The sequence below is a fragment of the Nipponia nippon genome, unplaced genomic scaffold (genome assembly GCF_047370975.1).
Source record: "Nipponia nippon isolate SJK-2023a ecotype South Korea unplaced genomic scaffold, ASM4737097v1 scaffold_34, whole genome shotgun sequence".
Classification (NCBI taxonomy): Eukaryota; Metazoa; Chordata; class Aves; order Pelecaniformes; family Threskiornithidae; genus Nipponia; species Nipponia nippon.
Genome location: NW_028262352.1, coordinates 1,366,165 through 1,385,384, shown reverse-complemented (window position 1 = coordinate 1,385,384; position 19,220 = coordinate 1,366,165). Strand labels below are relative to the sequence as shown.

General features: G+C 44.0%; 1 long non-coding RNA gene across 2 annotated transcripts; it reads left to right on the top strand.

Moving 5' to 3' along the window:
- The first annotated feature begins 7,466 nt into the window (after positions 1–7,466).
- LOC148054086 (uncharacterized) lies at positions 7,467–10,198 on the top strand. 2 transcript variants are annotated; one of them, XR_015707651.1, is made up of 2 exons: positions 7,467–8,428; positions 9,194–10,198. It is a non-coding gene; the product is annotated as an uncharacterized LOC148054086 (long non-coding RNA). The 2 variants fall into 2 exon arrangements; XR_015707650.1 differs by having other exon boundaries at positions 7,467–8,861.
- The last annotated feature ends 9,022 nt before the right edge of the window (positions 10,199–19,220 follow it).

Genomic DNA, 19,220 nt, shown 5'->3' with positions numbered 1-19,220 from the left:
TAAGAAAAGCCAAAATACCACATGGCAGAATGCAGCGTGAGGAGAAAAAAAAAAAAGTGTGAGAAACAAGCCTGCAAACATCAAGGTCAGAAGAAGGAGGGGGAGGAGGTGCTCCAGGTGCCAGATTCCCCTGCAGCCTGTGGAAAAGACCACAATGAAGCAGGTTGTCTCCCTGCAGCCCACAGAAGACCATGCTGGAGCAGATACCCACACTGCAAACCGTGAAGGACCCCATGCTAGAGCAGGTGGATGTGCTCTGGAGGAAGCTGCAACCCATGGGCAGAAGCAGGTTCTCCCGACAAGAACTGTAGCCAACCCACACTGGAGCAGTTTATCCTGAAGGACTGCAGCCTGTGGAGAGAATCCATGCTGGAGCAGGGGAAAAGCATGAGGAAGAAGGAGCGGCAGAGAGGAACTGTTATGAACTGAGTGCAACCCCCTATTCCCTCTGTGCCACTCAGGATGGGGGAGAAGGTAAAAGAGTTGGGAATGAAGGAGTGAAGTTGAGCATGGGAAGAAGGAGTGGGGGGTGAAGGTTTATTAGGTTTTTGTCTTTGTTTCTCACCATCCTATTCTATTTTTAATTGGCAATAAATTAAATTGAGCATACCCAAGATGAGTCTGTTTTGCCCATGATGGTAACTGATCTCACTGTCTTTATCTCGACCCAGGAGCTTTTCCATCTTATTTTCTCCCCCTGTCCTGTTGAGGAGGGGGAGAGAGAGGCTAGGTGGGCATCTGGTAGCCAACCAAGGTCAACCCACCACAAACATCCTTACCTTAACCCATGAGTTTCCCCCCACACACACTTTTGCTCTTACCATTCTCCTCCCCATCCCAGGGGAAGAGCAACTGGTAGGTGCTTAGTTGCTGGCCAGGGTCAATGCACCACCACAGTTATCTTAACCTTCCGTAATTCTAAAACAGCCTAAGAAGAATACTTTAAACACTTTAAGACATTATGTACCTGGCTTTAGCTTTCAACTTGTTTTTACACACTGACAAGTAACATTTCACTCTCTGAATAACAATTAAGATGTAGAAATTTCTTAATACAGCTTACTAGCAGCTAAAAAGCTGTGATCTAGCTTAAAACAAGCTTCAATGCAAGTGCTGTTACACTAGTATTTTTATCTCATTTTTGCTAGCCATAAGAGAATGGCTTTGCAATGAAAGCATTTAACAATAATAACCACCACCATTATCTATACTCAATCCTCACATAGACCTCTGAAGCTGAATACAGAAGCCTACTTGTTATTTTTTCCCAGTTGGAAAAAGTTTGTTTTTAAGGGCTAGCTTATGTCAGGGGTTGTTTTGGGGTGGGACTTTTTTGGGAAGTGGGGTGGTTGGTGTGGGGTTTTTTTGTTTGTTTGTTTGTTTTTGTTTTGGGGTTTTTTTTGTTATAGATATTAGTATTGTATTATTTCAGTATTAGATTCTGTGAAGTCAGCTATGAGTGTTCAACCCCAAACATACCCATTACTGTAGGTAACATTATATTAAGCTCCAGATGGGAAACAAAGCCCAGAGTCTGAAAGCCCTTCCTCTCATCTGCTTTATTTAGTAAACACCCAACACACAAGAATTTTTAGCAACATGCATTAAGAAAAAACCCACCACATTTAAGCTTAGCTATAACCTATATTAAATTCTTACGTACTCTACTTCTGACAGTGTAGATAAACAGCAAGGAGAACATTTTGGAGAACATTTTGGAGAACATTTTGGAGAACATTTTGGAGAACATTTTGGAGAACATTTTGGAGAACATTTTGGAGAACATTTTGGAGAACATTTTGGAGAACATTTTGGAGAACACAGCCTTCAGTTTTGTTTTCTCCCATACAAGAAATCATTGTAGTAATTTCCCTCTTCCAAGTAAACACTTGATGCTGGATACTGTAGTTGCTACTAAATAGCCAGCCTTTACCCTCTACAAAATATATCATCACCGAAACACTGCAAGCCAAATTTTGTAGATATGATAGTCTAATTAGTAACATCAGGTCACAAACCCTACCTAAGAACATAATTTAGACCTTCCTACAGAGTAAGCTTATATATCTCAAAATTAAGTTGCTTCAAACCACTACAGAGAATAAAAATTTGGAGACTTAGCCCAATTAACCAAAGAATTTAACGGTGTTTAGCAATTTAAGATAAAAAATGTTTACTACAGAAAGAAATCCAGTCATCTTGCACAGTACTTAAAAGCTTGGAACCTGTAACACACAGTAGCAAAACCAAAATAATTGAGGAGATACAGGGTTTGCCAGCAGTACTTCATGGTTTTCCAAACTATCAGGCTCAACAACAACAGAAAAGCCACCACACCCTCCTGTCAGGACACACAAAATTAAGATACCAACTGAGGCTCCTTTGTACATCTTTGGCACTGCCATTAGCCATGAGAATTACCAGCAGGTATTAAACTAGCTGTAAGTACCCCAAGCAGTGGAATTACTACTTAGACTAATTGGCTGAATTAGGTGGCACAGCTGCAAGTGAACAGTGAACACGTGAACCTCTATGACTAGCCTCCGTGTAGGAATCTAAAGAAAGTGATTGAGCTTAAAGAAAAATCCTAAGACATTTCATTCTAAAAGGACCAGCAAACAGGAGAAGGCAATTTCAGACTGATGGGTGTTCCTTAGCCCCTTTCCTCCCCATCACCAAAACATTCTCTTCTAGCAAAAGTAAAATCAGCAGAAAGGACCCTCAATCTCCCTATATATGACATAAGGTTTTAAACAGTGTATATTGCGTCAATTTGTCACAACACACATCATAAGAACCTTATAATCCTTCTCTCACCCACACAAACATTGCCGATGCAGTTTTACTCTCGTGAACAACAGCATAAGCTTTTGAACCTTGAAATATTGGAAGACAAATATTAACCATCCTCTGCAGCTCCAATCCCCTTTCTTCTGCTCTCGATTTCTTGCATGCTGCCGGTTTAGCCCAGTTTTCGACTATGGTGCAGACTACAGAGAAACGTTAGTGGTACCTTCCCCATTCTGTCAGGGGAGCTTTCAACAGGCTTCTTAAGTGACAGCACCTTCTGCTAAGAAACCGTGCGGGATACCGATATAAGCCTTCACAAACACATCCACCTCCAGCAAGAACACCAAACCTCTTCCATTTTGCGGCCACTATAGAACTGCCAATACTTCTTTTTCTAGGCTCCCAGATAGTCTCGTTCCCCTCTCGAAGTCCAACTAATCAAGACGAGCTTAAAAAAAGCCCCAAACAGCCCAAGCCGGCCGCGTTGCCGCCCCAAGAACCCAACAGATGGGCTGGGTGGGTGCGCCCCCCCCCCCCCCCGCAATAACCACGCGCCGGGAGCACCATAGGATAGAAGCACCGCCATAGGGGAGAAAGGTATTGCCTGCCAGGAGCAGCTTGGTGGGAGGCGGGCCCCAGCTCCACCCCACACAAGCAGTCCACAGTTACCTGCACAAATCGTCCAAGACACTGCTAGGGATCTCGGCCCGTTTAGTCTCCATAGAAAAAAGCAGCTCATCCCAACACAATAAAACACAAACCACAACACAACAACAGAGACGAGACTACTTAGTGCCCACCCAGAAGAGAGAACAGCGGGACTAAAACAAAGTGACAGCTTCTTCCACCAATCCCCTCTTGTTTGCGGTTCCGGGAAGCCTCTCATGTGGTAACGCGGCTTGAAAAGGTGAACCCATGAGCTAAAGATTTACCGGGGGAAAGGAACCAATCAGGTGAACCGAGAAGTGAGCCAATAGATACTGCTGTAAGCATAAGGCGTTACCAGCGCGTATGTGTGGGGAGAGCTGTCTGGCGGAGTAGTCAGGCCCTGCGGGTGGAGGGATTTCACCTGCAGTGCCGTTATTGCGACTCCCCTGGTGCGACCAATTACCTTCGGTTCACGCAATCCTCTACTTCCGACAGTATTCGGCGAAACACGAGGCTGGCGGGGCAGGGGTCCTGCGCTCTGTGACGGGCTGCGTACTGGCTGCTTACCCCCCGCCTGTCTTTCAGTTTCCTGCCAGCCATCTGAGGATTCCTAGGGCTGCAGATTGTTTGGTGCCTGAGCTATTTATCGAACACATAATTTATAGATGTTACTTTTCCGGTTTAAGTAAGGTGGCCCATACACCTAGGTAAGGATGGTAAATTATGCTCAGTGGGTAAGATACCGAGTCCCTTTTAGTCCCTGACTACTATCACTCCTAACCTCTCATCTTCATTCCTTCCTTCCTCCATAACTCCTGCAAAAAAATCAATTTATTAACAGTCCAATTAAGTTTATACAATAGTTTGCATGTGACTCACTGTCCTGGTTTTGGCTGGGATAGAGTTAATTTTTTTTTTTTTTCTCCTCCTAGTAGCTGGTATAGTGCTGTGTTTTGGATTTAGTATGAGAATAATGTTGATAACACACAGATGTTTTAGTTGTTGCTAAAAGTAGTGCTTATACTAGCCAAGGACTGTTTGGCTTCTTATGCCCTGCCAGCAAGAAGCTGGGAGGGGGTACAGCCAGGACAGCTCATCTAAACTGGCCAAAGGGCTATTCCATACCATATGACATCATGCTCAGTATATAAACTGGGGGGACTTGGCTGGGCATCAGTCAGTGGTGGTGAGTAATTGCATTGTGCATCACTTATTTTGTATATTCTATCATCATTGTTATTATTATTATTTTCTCTTCCTTTTCTGTCCTATTAAACTGTCTTTATCTTAACCCATGAATTTTACTTTTTTTTTTTTTTGTTCCGATTCTTTCCCCATCCCACTGGGGGCGGGGGGGTGGTGAGCAAATGGCTGTGTGGTGTTTAGCTGCCTGCCAGGTTAAACCACAACACTCGCAAATACATGTACAGTGTCCGCAGAAATAAATAAAGCTCATCTAGAAAAGATGCGATCCACTTTTTCTTGGGAATTTGAGAGTCCCAGTTCAGATAGGAACCTGTAATTGCTGTTGTACCACTTCCCACATACACCAATAGGAAATCCCATAAAGTATATTATTCACATTTGTCACCTCTCGGACCTGTTCTTAAGGTGTTGATACTTGTGAAAGGCAAGATGCGAACTGCAATACAACTTGCTTACAAGAAGGAACGCTACCTGGGACTATGAGCTTTTACCTCAGGGTCAATGTGACCTGAAGACCTAAGCTAAGCCAGCTCTTACCAGCTGAGAACACCCCATACAGACAATAAAAAAATAGGAGATTTACCTTTCAAAAATACCAGGCATATAACTATGGCCAGAACAGCAGACCAGAATCCAGCATAAAAACCACTCCACCTGCACAGGGCATCGGTTTAGAACAATGAAGATGAACACATCACTGACCATACGTCCACACCACCTGCATGGGACAAGCATGTACTGATTCTGCATGGGACAAGTACATACTGATTGCATGAGCAATAGTAACTGATTAGCCCATGTAACATGAGAGATTTCATTGGTCTACACAACTGTATTGTAACATATATAAACCCTTCTTTCCTCTGTATTGTGGTCCTCCATGCATTAGGCTGGGGCACTGCTATACGCATAGCTAATATGAGAGAATAAATTCCCTTGGTAATTTTATGCTAAGCATCCTTGTCTCCCTCCTTGGCCAGTGAAGAACTGACTTTTACATACTTTCTCAGCTGCTGCGTCAGCAAGCGATGGTGGTTTACTTTTCGCATTAAATGGTCTGTTTCCTCAGTGAGTTCCACAGTTGTACATGAAGAAGTAAACTTCTTTTAAATCTGGCTTTGCTTCATCCTTCTCATCCACACATGAAATTCACTTTGGATTGGGTGGGGGTGTGACATGGATACTTTACAATACACAGACTTTGAACAGAAAACACAAAGCCTCTAGTATTGCATTTCTGTTAATTCATAAAGGCTTTAGTCTGAAATAATGAAATTTAATGCTTGGAGATACCTAAACCTTACACTGTAAACAATGGGAAGCACAGAAAACATTTTCGGCTGTAGTCAAGACTTAGAGAATGAGAAATATGTACCAAACAAAAATGTCTCCAAGTTTGCATTCATGGGAAATAATTTGTTGCAATTGCAGCCACCAGAGGGTGTCCCCTGCCCTTTTCATAGAAGTTGCATGAAATGGCGATAAAGATACAGCTCTGTCTCACCCGTTTCAGCTACAGCAGTTGTAGGACAAGTAGCTCTTGCTGTCTTTGCTTTGAATTAGAAGTGAATGTTTAAAGCTGCTTTATCAGGCTTCCTCCCTTGGTGGCCATGGTACTTGTGTTTCTCCAAACATTCTCCTCAAAACAGCTGTGCCCCCTCCCAGCCCATTCCTCACCAAAGTGCTTGAATTCCCTCAGGCTGCATTTCCTCAATTTAACTAAATTTGTCAATGCTGCATTTCCATCCTCTTTCCCTGCACTAGACGATACTGAGCCACAGGGAACAAAACCGGTAGAAAACTTGCTGTACAAAATGGTCAATAATTTTCTACTAGGTAGCTACCTGAAACAGCAGAATCTGCTATGTCAATATTAACAGAAGAGAGAGGATAAGAATGAATGGTGAGGATAACTGTGCCAGCCCAGAGTGGCTTAATTTTTGGGGGTGAATTTACACAATATGACTTAATAAGAGCACCAAAAGGGGGAAGTTTCATTTTATCCTTCCCTCTGCTACTCTACCTCTGGCATTCCACCAGGCCTTGTACTAAGCCAATTCAACTCCCCGATTCAACTTTCAGTCTTTTTAGAAGAAAACTAACCTAGCAATGAAAAAAAATATCCCAGAAAAATGTAATCTTATTTGTCTCTGGCTGCACTATGCAATTAAGTACTTTTATATTAACTCAGTGTGCTTACAGGTCATTTGAATGAAGAAAGGAGCTAACAAAGATACCAGCCCAGTGATACTTTGAAGACACAAATAGCATGTATATTTGCAAGTCATTTTTCAACTGTTAGGGAAGGAAAGTGAGAAATGTATCCTTTGACTCCATTCTGTTAGGAAAATCTCATTCCCTAACTATTGTACCAATTAGTCTTTATAGTATGAAAATGTATGAACTTTCTTAAGATATATATAGTTTACACTGTAAAACTACTTAAGTAAGCATGACTAAAGGACCCCAGCTCATTGCAAGGAGGAGGACAGCCTCCACTGAAGAATAAAGGATACCCCTGGACTACCAAGATAATGCCAGCATCCTAGCTCCTCTAACACCTCTGTGAAACCCTCCCATTATCTGGCGTCATAGATAAGTAACGAGAAAGACCGACTCCAGGGACGTCTAGATCAAGAAAGAAGTAGATGAATGATGATGCCATAGAATTATAGTTGCTTTTCAAAACAGGTGTGTGTGTGTGTGTGTGTGTGTGTGTGTGTGTGTGTGTGTTAAGTAGCGATTAGCAAAATCATGTTGTACCTGTGTCCTGGTTTCAGCTGGGATAGAGTTAGTTTTCTTCCTAGTAGCTGGTAGAGCGCTGTGTTTTGGATTTAGGATGAGAATAATGTTGATAACGCACTGATGTTTTGGTTCTTGCTGAGCAGAGTTTACACTAGTCAAGGACTTTTCAGCTTCCTGTGCTCTGCCAGGTGCATAAGAAGCTGGGAGGGAGCATAGCTAGGACAGCTGACCCAGACTGGCCAAAGGGCTATTCCATACCATATGACGTCATGCTCAGTATATAAGCTGGGGGAAGAAGAAGGAAGGGGGGGACATTGGGCGTGATGGCGTTTGTCTTCCCAAGTAACCGTTACGCGTGATGGAGCCCTGCTTTCCTGAGGATGGCTGAACACTTGCCTGCCCATGGGAAGTAGTGAATGAATTCCTTGCTTTGCTTTGCTTGTGCACACGGCTTTTGCTTTACCCATTAAACTGTCTTTATCTCAACCCGTGAGTTTTCTCACTTTTACTCTTCCGATTCTCTCCCCCATCCCACCGGGGGGGGAGTGAGCGAGCGGCTGTATGGTGCTTAGTTGCTGGGTGGGGTTAAACCACGACAGTCCTTTTTGGCGCCCAACGTGGGGCTCGAAGTGTTCGAGATAACCACTGATTTAATTGGAATGTGCTAGATCGAAGTTATAGCTGTTAGTGCTGTTTAGGTATTAATCGGCAGGCTTCCGTACTTGCCATGGGGCTTGCTTGCCTTACTGTATATTAGAGTCTAGTGCTCGTTAGTGGCTGCTTTTTGCTTTTGCTGCTTGCTGAACTGCTTATCATCTTACTCTGCTGTGCCTGGGAACATTTTGATAACAGCAATGGCCATGTGCCTGGGCTGGCAGATGGCCAGGGCATCTCTGCTGTTTTTCTGTGCTGCTGTACTGGACAGGCTGGAACTCCAGTGTGAACTCGAGTCAAAGGGACTGTGACCTGTGGATGAGTCCATGCGGGAGCAGGACACCTCGAAGCGTCTGTGGACGTGGATAAGCCCATGCCAGAGCAGGTATGTCTCGAAGCATCTGTGGCCATGGTTATGTCTGTGCCGCAGCAGGTATACCTCTTGAAGGGATTGTGGCCCAAGGATAAGTCCACGCTGGAGAAGGTACACCTCGAAGCATCTCTGGCTGTGGATAAGTCCATGCTGCAGCAGGTACACCTTGAGGCATCAGTGGCTGTGCATGAGGTCATGCTGGAGCACCTCAAAGCGTGTGGCCATGGGTAAGGCCATGGTGGAGCAAGTTTACTTCTGAAGAGAATGTGGCTGCGGGCAAGGCCACGCTGGAGCAGGTATATCTCTGAAAGCATTGTGGCCCATGGAGAAGGCCATGCGGGAACAGGTGCACCTCTAAGTGACTGTGGCTGTGGATAAATCCATACCGCAGCAGGTATACCCCTGGAGAGACTGTGGCTCATAGACAAGGCTCCACTTGGAGCAGGTAAACCCCTAAGGGACTGCAGTCTGTGGATAAGTCCAAGCCAGAGCAGGGGCAAGGGGAGGAGTCCATTGCAGTGTTAAGCCCAATGGTCTGGTCCAAAGGGGCCAGGGGTGGAGATTGTAATGGAAATACCTTTAAATTGTTGTAACCTGGGATTTGAGTTGCATGTTATGGGAATTACTGTAGCAGGAACCCCTTATTGCTAGCCAGGCTAGGAGCAAGGGGAGGAGTTCCTTGCAATGTTAATCCTGACCCAAAGGGGCCAGGGGTGGAGATTGTAATGGAAATACCTTTAAATTGTTGTAACCCATGATCTGAGTTGCATGTTATAGGAATTACCATACCAGGAACCACCTGAACCAATGGAGAAGCAGCCTTACAAGAAGCAGTGCAAGTGCAGCAGTGACCCAACCTGAGCTGGCTTTGGTGCCCAATAACTCCACGCAACACACCACCTCTCCTGTCCTGACTGACCACCATCACAGATGGAGCCCAAAGTCATGGACTAAATGAACTCAATGGACATTATGTGGACATTTGTGGATGTTTATGGACATTTCACAGACATTTTACAGGGGTGGTCCATAGAATAAGTGGGGTGGTGGTTAATGAGGATGTATTGGATAATGTGGGACCTGAGCATGAAGTAAATGGTATGGAATAAGGGGTGGATACTGTCCTGGTTTCAGCTGGGATAGAGTTAGTTTTCTTCTTAGTAGCTGGTAGAGCGCTGTGTTTTGGATTTAGGATGAGAATAATGTTGATAACGCACTGATGTTTTGGTTCTTGCTGAGCAGAGTTTACACTAGTCAAGGACTTTTCAGCTTCCTGTGCTCTGCCAGGTGCATAAGAAGCTGGGAGGGGGCACAGCCAGGACAGCTGACCCAGACTGGCCAAAGGGCTATTCCATACCATATGACGTCATGCTCAGTATATAAGCTGGGGGAAGAAGAAGGAAGGGGGGGACATTGGGCGTGATGGCGTTTGTCTTCCCAAGTAACCGTTACGCGTGATGGAGCCCTGCTTTCCTGGAGATGGCTGAACACCTGCCTGCCGATGGGAAGTAGTGAATGAATTCCTTGCTTTGCTTTGCTTGCGCGCGCGGCTTTTGCTTTACCCATTAAACTGTCTTTATCTCAACCCATGAGTTTTCTCACTTTTACTCTTCCGATTCTCTCCCCCATCCCACCGGGGGGGGAGTGAGCGAGCGGCTGTATGGTGCTTAGTTGCTGGGTGGGGTTAAACCACGACAACCTGAATGCTTGTAATGTATAAGAACCATGTGTAAAACGGGACACCTCATGTGCATGAATAAAATAATTACTCTTGTAAGTCTATACTTTGCGTCCTAGCCTCTTTCCTCGGTCAGCATGGACCTGTCGCAAAATTTTCGTGGATAGGGTACAGGGTTCTTTCTGGATCTCAAGGCTTACCAAGGATTTGAGCTTCTTGGTTCTCTCTTCTATAAGCAAGCACTGTCACCCCATCTTTTGACTAAAGGAGATGTGAACTAGAGGTGCTTGTTAGCAGTTCAGTCACTCTTTTGGGAGTTGGGTAATGCAAGTGTTCTGCACAGGGGTGGGGTGAGATGAGAGAGACAGATGGTGCAGGGTTCTTTCTGGATCTCAATAAGAAAGTCCCAACAACAAACGGCTTAATAAAATAGCTGCCTTAATAAGACTGAATAAAAAGAGGAATATAGATAGCAAGTAAATCTTACATTCCTTCAGATGCTGGGAACCCTGTGTTTCTGCAGCAATGGACGGACCCTGGATTGATTTTCCCACAGCATGCTGTCAGATCCCATCCATGGAGAAAAGTTCCTCCTTTTTGGTCCTTCGAGCTATTATATATTTTTCTTATAAAAAACCAACTTTATTCATAAAGGATGTTTGCACGGGAACTTCTTGCTGCACATTTAGATAAAAGATACCAAGTTCGGTGGAAGTGTTGATCTGCCTGAAGGTAGGAAGGCTCTACAGAGGGATCTGGACAGGCTGGATCGATGGGCCAAGGCCAATTGTATGAGGTTCAACAAGGCTAAGTGCCAGGTCCTGCACTTGGGTCACAACAACCCCAGGCAACGCTACAGGCTTGGGGAGGAGTGGCTGGAAAGCTGCCTGGCAGAAAAGGACCTGGGGCTGTTGGTCGACAGCCGGCTGAATATGAGCCAGCAGTGTGCCCAGGTGGCCAAGAAGGCCAACAGCATCCTGGCTTGTATCAGGAATAGTGTGGCCAGCAGGACCAGGGAGGCGATAGTGCCCCTGTACTCGGCCCTGGTGAGGCCGCACCTCGAGTACTGTGTTCATTTTTGGGCCCCTCACTACAAGAAGGACATTGAGATGCTGGAGTGTGTCCCAAGAAGGGCAACAAAGCTGGTGAAGGGTCTGGAGAACAAGTCTTATGAGGAGCGGCTGAGGGAGCTGGGGTTGTTTAGTGTGGAGAAGAAGAGGCTGAGGGGAGACCTTATTGCTCTCTACAACTACCTGAAAGGAGGTTGTGATGAGGTGGGGGTCGGTCTCTTCTCCCTAGTAACAAGCGATAGGACGAGAGGAAACGGCCTCAAGTTGTGCCAGGGGAGATTTAGATTGGGTATTAGGAAAAATTTCTTCACGGAGAGAGTGGTTAGGCATTGGAACAGGCTGCCCAGGGAAGTGGTACAATCACAGTCCCTGGAAGTATTAAAAAAATGTGCAGATGTGGTGCTTAGGGACATGGTTTAGAGGTGGACCAGGCAGTTAGGTTAACAGTTGGACTCGATCTCAGAGGTCCTGTCCAACCTTAATGATTCTATGATTCTAAGATTGATTTTACCACAGCATGCTGTGCAGATTCTGTCCATGGAGAGGTTCATCCCCCCTCCCATGCTGTGGTGCCTTTTATTTTCTGTAACAAACAAAACCATATATCTTCTCCTGACAAGCTGGAATGTTGTCTCTGTTATAAAATCCATCAGTGTGCACAGGCTGGCACGGGACACTCCAGCAGGTTTCCATGCAACAGCTATTCATGCTAAAATACAGGCTTCTCAAGCCTTAACTACAAGGCCCAATAGAGCAAACATGGCTTACTCAAGATCACTAACTCCTCGAATGCAATGTCTTCTCAATACAGCCCCACTAACTTTTTTTGCTGTGATACTTGAGATGATGAGTGGCTCACACGAAGTACTTTGACAGAGGAAGGGAAGTCAAGCACTAACAACACCCAAATACTGCTAGATGGAGGGACAGATGGGAGGGTCTGAGTGCAAATTGGTAAATCCCCATTGCTCAGGGTTCCAAAGAGTTCAATTTCTACCATAAGGAATAGATTTACAAGGTACTGTAAAAGATGCATGACTTGTATCACTTTCAGGGTATCTACTTTCAAGCTACTGACTTATGCTAATTGATAAAAGCAAAAGATGCCCCATAAGTCAATGAGCAGAGGCCCAAACCCTAGTTACAAGCAAATTACATTTCTCTAGGAATCAAGCAACTCATCATCCACCACAAACTACAGTCATTTACTTGACAGTGCTAATTTCAAGTCACTCCCACTAGCCAACAAAAGGACTATGATATCAAGAAGCCAAAAGAGTAGAGCCCTGAGCCCTAAATATAAGGAATCACTCTGCTGGAGTCCATTTCCTTCTCTCTACCTTTCTCTTCTCCTGTTTGTCCATTTTCTGCTTCTTTATTTTTTGTTGTTGCTGGGGTCATATATAACACAGAATACAAAAATTATCTCTCTTAAGATTTTCCTACAGAAATCATTGCAATTACAAGTGCTTTTACATGAAAAAGGCTGAAACTCCAAACCACGTTTTCCCTGGTGGCATAAGATGCATCTCTGGTCCAGAAACACCCACATCCTGGAGGATATAAGGGAAATCTGTCAGTTCCAAGTGGGAAGCTATTCTGAAGCTGGGATCGGGGAATCATAGAATCATAGAATACCAGGTTGGAAGGGACCTCAAGGATCATCTGGTCCAACCTTTCTTGGTAAAAAAGAAAGCCAGCAGCTCTGCAGGATCCAGAGGGCTGCTTGAAAGCATATGAAATGGAGATCTCTGATGCCCTGGAGATCTCCTCCTGCAGAGAGGAGACTCAGCCTCAATAAAGCCAACTGTTCTCCCTGTTCCAGCAGGGTTGTGCCCTAGTGCAGCTCCATTTTTCCCTCTAGCCTCTTGTTGTTGCTGACGTCCCTCCTTTCAGATAGATTTGAACTGCAAAGCATCAAAATCAGTTTGAAAAGACCCTCTCTCTAGATCCCTGTGGCTTCCTCCTTGGAGCAAAATGTGGTGTGCAGAGGAGATGGTCTCTACAGGGTCAGGTTGTGTCTTTGCATCATGATGCTGGCTCCTGTGGATATGCTGCAGCAAACCACCGCAGGCTTTACCCCCTGCTGCTGTTGCAGGTTGCTTCTGATGCATATTCCCCAGCCTTCCTCTGCCCATTGTCTTTTGGTGATAACTCTTCACTCCTTGTCAGGGGAGGTGCAGCTTTCCTTCCACCCCTTTCTGCCTACAAGCTATCTTGGCGATTTATGCGCAATTGCTGTGTGATCGTAATACAAGTATAACAAAAGCTTTTAACACTTAACTCCGTTGATCAAACAGCAAAGTCCAGGAGGCCTTGCAGTACCCCAGGGTTGGTTTTCTGTTTGTTTTCTGATTTAATTTCTTCTTGGCATAGTCAGCTTTGATGTTTTTTGCATATATTTGAGGCTGGTTAATGTTGGTCAAGAAGCAGAGCTAGGAGCCAGAAAGCTTTCCTTGGACCTGCTACAGAATTCCTCTGTGGCCTCAGGCAAGTCACTCAATGCCTCTGTGCAGAGAGGGTGATTATTGACTAGAGGGCTGTAGGACCTACCGAAGCATGCCAGGGTTTGCAGGGGAGGGCGTGCTTTGTGTACAAAGTAGTTTTTGTATTATTATAATTGTTGTTATATTGTAATTTAAGGCAGGCCAAATGCAGGATCCAACACTGCTCGGCAGAACCTTCCTTTCTGCAAAGCTACAAAAGCAATTTACATGTAAATAAGTTTGTAATTTTGTCTGAACTCAGAGGATCATCTTAAAATCCTGCTGCGAAAGAACAAACTTTCAGATATCTGCATGTGCCAGCCAGAGTGATTTCTGTGCTGTGGCAGACTGCATTCACCCATGGGATCTCTTGGCTAGTTTTCATTGTCCTGGTTAGCACTAAGCACCCCTTGTGCACTGTAGATATATATGCAGGGGACAGCGTGGGTGAGAAAGCGGCATGAAAATGTACCAGTCCAGCTTCAGAAATGACATGCCCAAGTGTCCCATCACAAGATAACTGTGGGAAAATCATCTCTTCCTGCTAGTGCTTTTCCCTGCTCTCTTACCTCATTTATTTTTTTCATGCAGATGTGATACCAGGAGCCCCTACAACTGATAGAAAGAAAAAAATTTTGGAAAATGCACTTTGATACCATATCTGTGTTAACAATGAGTTAAATGCATAATAAGTTTTAATCTTTAAACTATTGTATTAAGAAGAACAATGTAGAATATAAATTACATGGGTTGTATGCTTGCAGGTGTTCAACATCAATCATTTATATTAAATTCATGCAAGACTGCTTATTTGTCCCTATACAGCCCCAACCCAGAGGCAGGCTAAAATCTGCCTACCTAAATAGAAGTTAGAGAATAAGTAGAAACGTTGATTGAAATGTAGATAATTATTCACCTTTAAGTACATAGGAATAAGAATTACAAATAACTTAGGTATACGTGGAAATCGAGACGAAGTGAAGAAACCACGAGGATCAAATAAGAAATTTGGCCAAGATGACTTTTGTGACAAGCCAACCTGAAAGAAGGAAAACAAGAAGAAAAAGAGAATAAGTGGGACTTTGGAACAGGAACAAATCAAGACGTTCTAAATGCCCTGAACACCTGGGAATTTCTGACTGTTCAGAACAGACTCACATATTATGTAATCTATATGAGATAATGTAAAAGACAAGGTATATAAGTACGGAGTAAAATAGTTTGAACCACCACACTCTGCGGAGGTGGTCCACCGATATATCGTTGCCTGAAAATAAAGCAAACCTAGAGTTACCCATTGTCTGCTGAATATTTTTGTAACATCTGTCATCTATGCTACTTATTAGCCCATTCATGGTTTCTGAAAAAAAAATGATAGCGTGGCTGATAAAGTAAATGTGTCTAATGTTATATAACTTATGAAATACTGTTGGATAATAAGCTGCCTAACATAGGAGAAATATACTAACTGAAGAACATAACAAATTTAAACACAGTGCTGCCAAGCCACCAGGACAGGGGAGCTGGAAGAGAGCCCACCTGCACATTTCTGCTTGCTGCATTTTTGAGACATGTCTGAAAGATTTGAATTTAACCAGAACAGAAATCCAAGAAGAAATCTGTTATTAAGTAGGATTTGGAACTGCATATCATTGTTTTATTTTTTTTTTTTCTCATTTAGAACTTTGTTATCAATTTTATAATTCAGGCTTTAACCTTTGCTTTGCTAAAATAAACGCACACTTCTTTTTTGCTCATAAGCTTATGCAAAGCAAGTTTAGGTAAAGCTGACACATTCAGGTTATAGTATTTCTGCAGAGAGAAAAAGTCCATCAAGTAGTGTGTAAGCCCCTCTAGGGAACTTGCATGCAGAGATGTGCTGAGGGCACTGAGAAATTGGCAATGCCTCTTGTCAGGCTCCAAGGGTAATTAGGATACTAGGATGGCCAGGTACAGAGTTGAGAAGTTTTCCCTACTACCCACAGCACCTCACGGCTCCAGGCAACACGCAGAATCACCAAGTGATGTAGTCAAACAGGTTTTTAATCTTTGCTTATCAGTCAACCTTGATTCCACAGCAAGGCAACAAAAAAAAATTGGAAATGAATGTTTGTTTTCTGTTTGCATTGGGACAAGGAAAGAAGGTAACAGAAAATAAAAAAGGGTAAGCAGCTTGTGCGGTCAGAAAGGAGTCTCAGAACAGGAGACAGATTGCACAGGAAAAGCAACAGCGGAGAGCGGAGAAAGTTTTGCTTGGAGAAGCTGACCAAGGTGGAGGATAGGATTGTGCTGAATAGGAGGAAACTCTCAGAAGCTACAAACCAGCCCAAACCAGATCTCAACAACATGGGGTTTCAGCTCATGTTAATTGGAATGAAGACTGAGGCAGAGCCTGAAGAGTCTGCAACCAAGTGACCTAGTCTGAGACTTGCCTAGGTCATCAGAAAATGCCATTCTTTCCAATCAGCACTCCAATAAACTGTTTCTATACTAAAATATTCAACAAAGAATAGCTAATGGAGGTAGCAGGGGGTAGCTCCCAATGTCCATTTCATGGACCAGCTCTGATGGTCTGTGATAGGTGGAAGATGGCTTCCTTGATGGCTGGCTGGCTCCCTCTCTCCATTGCTGCGGGGCGCCATTTGCTGCCCCACGCTGAGTGGTGCTCCCTGTGCCCCGCTGGCAGGGAACGGTGATTGCAGGGCTGGGCCGGGTTTGTGGGGCTCCCATGTCGTCCGTGGTGCTGCCTCCCACTGTCAGCTGGAGGGTGGCGGTGCGGGAGGTGCCAGACATGGAGCTGCTGTGTGCTCAGGACTGTGAGCGTTGGCGAGGACTAAGGAGTGGGTGCCCACACCAGTACCACCATGACTCCAGCAATGAGGCAGAGATTTGACAGGTTCCTGCATGAGAAAAACTGCATGATGAGCGTGCTGGAGAAAATCGAGAGCCAGACTGGCGTGAACTGGGCCTACGTTGCCATCAGCGAGTGCCCCCACCCACTCCCCAGCCCAGTCGCTGTGTGTCCCCACCAGGGTCTCATGAAGCACTTGAGTTGAGGGGTGCCTTTGCCCAGGTGGCTCTGCAGAGAGGCTACTGCAATCATGCCGCAGCTGCGGCCCTGCCAGCTCCTTCTCCTCCAGATGTGCTGCATAGAGCTCCAGGGTCGCCTATGCCTTCCTCTCCTCTTTGCTGCCTTTCTCTAGTAGCTCTACAGGGTAGCACCTCACATCCTCAAGGGCCTCTACCCTGGAAGAGTGCGGGGGCAGGTGAAGGGAACCCCCGGGAGCCACCCCAACAAATACCCCTTCAGCGCCACAGGTAAGGTCCCACCCAGGTCCCACTCCCAAGGTGCCTCGTGGGGGCTGGGCTCGCCCCTCCCCCCCGGTAACGACTCTACTCTCTTTGCACAGCTATCATTGGGGCGATGGTCGTATATCTGGTGATTGGTTGCGATTGGTTACGGGGCATCTTTGCTCTGCAACATCATTGGTTTCGGCTACCCTGTATACATCTCGTGAGTGCTGCCCTGGGAGGAACGGAAGGGATGGGGAGATGGGCAGTGCAAACTCTCTCTAGTAGCTAAATCTGTCTTGGTGAGTGGAAGCCATCCTCCTGGGTCTGCTTTGGGTTTCGTGATGGAGGAGCGTGGCAATGTCAGCCCTTCCAGGCGGGCGGGAAACCAAGCCTGGCCGAGGCAGCCCCACTGATAGGCTCCCTGCCATAATAAAGTGTTATCATAGTGTGTTGTGTTTCAGTTTTGGCTTCCTAGCCTGGCTATCTTGAATAAGAAGTTGGATCACTGTATCTTATTTTCTACTAGTAACGGGAGAGAGAATTGCTGTTGTAATAGTATTTGATAAAACTCATATTGATGTTGAGTATACTCCCAGATATGCAGGAGGGTGCTGATGCAGTGTCAGCATGTTTAATGTGAAGCACAATGCAATGTAATGGGCCTGAGACAGAGCTGCATTTACGAATGCGAAGGAATCAAGATATTGGAGCACCTCTTGTGAGTAAAAGACTTTAAAATGTCTCATTTTTTCAAAAGGTGACACAGGAAAGCCTCCTTAGATGTTTTTTTTTTTAGAATATCTATCTGATATCTTTCATGGGCATTATATTGTTAAGCTATTAGAATAAAGTGGATTTCCTGTTAGGTAAGATCACAGTGGAATATGTTGCAAAAGAGTTTGGAAATGTACTAAGTAACACTCATGTAACCAAATACATTCCTAAAATGGAAGTCCTTCCCAATTGTACTGATATATCATTAAAACACAATGCTTGCATTTTACATAACTGTGTTTAAATAGTTAGCAACTCTTAAAAATATGTTCTCTGTTGTTAGTTCCTGGGCAATACAAAATATACTGCTTTGCTTGTTCCTTCTCTTTTGTTTTTCAGATATGTTGACAATTGACTTGTTTTTAGACTCTGACATGTTTAAAACTACCTTTTGAAACAGCTTATGATTATGATGCTTAAAACTATACAACACTTCTAAATGCTGTTAATGGGCACTAGTTTAAGAGATTATAGGCCAAGAACAATTCTGGAGAAACTTAGATTTAATTTTTTTATAAAGCAATTTATAGTTAAAAGTTTTTTTTTTTTCATTAAAATCTGAAAGTGAAAATAAACTTTATCAGCCTATAAGGCTTCGAAACCTTAAAATAGCTGTATAGGAATTATATTTATGTAATAATTTGTTTCTGAGTTAGATCACTTCAATTTCTATAATTATTTTAAAAACATTTAAAATTTTAAATTTGTTCTAAAACTCTGTTTTGGGACTGTGTTTTATACTTAAAATCTGAACTTATGCAGATTAATATTGAATGTTAACAAAAGCTCTTAGAGCTGGGAAGGCAAGATAGTAACAAAACAAATGAAAACAACTTTTTTTTTTCCCTCCTCCAGTATTTCTTTCCAAATCTGGAAAATTTATTTTATTTTGAGTTTACCTTTGTGTAAAGTGTCTACCCTTCCACATGTAGGAAGATGGTTTTAAATGTACTGAATTGCCTTTGCTAGTCTGTACAGAATTATGGGGTCTGTCTGGACAGCAAGAGGCCAGGACATCTATGCTATCTCCTGAGATGGCTTACAGTCTGCTGTCAAGCATCTGTTGCCTGACTATGGAAAAAGAACAAGAATCCTCTTTGGTGATTACTCTTCTCCCAGCATACGTGTTTCTTTTTGCCCTGGCAATACCACGCCATATTCCATATCTACCTTAGGGTGTGCATCCTAATGCTGGGCTAAGCCATGAGAGGATAAAGCTGAATTGCTGGAGAAATTCCTGTTTCCCTTTCCACTGCTCTGAATCCTGTACTCCTGTACAGTATTTAAGTTAGTCACAAATGACAGAAGCAATTTTTTATATCTTTAGTGAGTTTTAACTGCACTGTTTCAGACTAGTAGATGGAAGAAGCAAGTGTTGACAGCATTTAAATAACATATTGCCAATATTTTCGGTGCCTCTCTCAACTTTTCAGAGTTAGCCTGTTTAAGTGTAGCTCTACCAATAAACAGTGGTAGCTGCCAATACATAAATAAAAAGAGAA